This window comes from Galeopterus variegatus, unplaced genomic scaffold (assembly GCF_000696425.1).
Source record: "Galeopterus variegatus unplaced genomic scaffold, G_variegatus-3.0.2 Scaffold35580, whole genome shotgun sequence".
In the NCBI taxonomy this organism is placed as follows: Eukaryota; Metazoa; Chordata; class Mammalia; order Dermoptera; family Cynocephalidae; genus Galeopterus; species Galeopterus variegatus.
The window spans coordinates 5,251-6,396 of NW_007761691.1; the positions used below are offsets into that span (position 1 = coordinate 5,251).

A 1,146-nucleotide genomic window follows, 5' to 3' on the forward strand; every position below is an offset into this window, starting at 1 on the left:
CCCTCTCTCTCTCGAGGTGGCTCCTTCTGCTGGAAGAGAAAAGGGAGACAACTGCAGCCACACCCTGGCACCTGCCACCACTGGGGTGAAGGTGGGTACCCTTGGTTCCTGAGCGTCTCTTGGTTTCCAGCATCAACTTTATAATTAACCACGTTAAGGATTCCCCTGAACTTCCTTTCTCGGTCTAGCCAGGAAAAGAAGTTAAGAGATTTTGAAAAGTGGCTCTTGGGGCACAAAGCTGCGTGAGAGACAGGCCCCGGCAACGTGAATTGTCCCGGGTCTTTCAAGAAATGCAACCTAGTCAGCAGCCAGACTCTAATCAGCTAAGACAGGGCTGCTCTGCTGTTCTGTGTGCACTTGAGTTAGCTCGAGGGCGAGAGAAGAGAGGGTTGTGAGCTCATCTGTTCACAGGGGCAGAAGGGTGAAAGCGAGTAGGAGACGTGCATCTCGTTAAGCAGGACATCTGTTTCAGATGAGAAACAGTGGGGCGAGTTTGAGGACTGAGCATGAAAATAGAAGGCAAGGACAGATTCTTGAAGCATCACTAAGGTGGATCAAATTTCCCTGCTACTCACCAAAACCAGAATAAATGGACCTGTTTTTGCAGTGAAAGTGATTGAACCAAAAATATAGCTCATGGCTTACAATTGTGCTTTCTTCTCTGTTTTTCAGCTAGAGTGATTGCTTACTGTACATGGATTCAGTTTCCGCAGTTGCAGGTACCGAAATGAAACGCAGCTTTTTTTTTTTTTTCCTCCTAGAGAGGGAGGTAGGAAGACAGAAACACAGACAGAGAGAAGGAAACATTCTTGGAGGCAAGAAGTTGAAAGGAGAATTTACTAAGAAAAGAGTAACAGAAGACAATTAGCCGCGCACCGTCATCTCCATTTACCTCCTTGAGTCCTTTAACTTTAATTTCTACCTTTCTTTAAAAATTTGAAGTGAGATCAGAATGCAAGGCGAATGGAAAAGTAATACTGAATTAAGGTATTGTATCACTGGCAAACAAACAATAAAAAATAAAAAAAACCTTTTAGAGCAAGGTTTGTTCAGATCTCATATTTGGTGGGAGGGTAAAAACACATTTTTTTAAAAAAATCACTTTGCTGAGGGGAAGAGGGAGATTCATTTATTTACTGTCTATTT

General features: G+C 43.4%; 1 long non-coding RNA gene across 1 annotated transcript; it reads left to right on the top strand.

Annotated features, from left to right (window-relative positions):
• The first annotated feature begins 2 nt into the window (after positions 1–2).
• LOC103584021 lies at positions 3–1,029 on the top strand. The gene is made up of 2 exons (XR_549921.1): positions 3–91; positions 762–1,029. It is a non-coding gene; the product is annotated as an uncharacterized LOC103584021 (long non-coding RNA).
• The last annotated feature ends 117 nt before the right edge of the window (positions 1,030–1,146 follow it).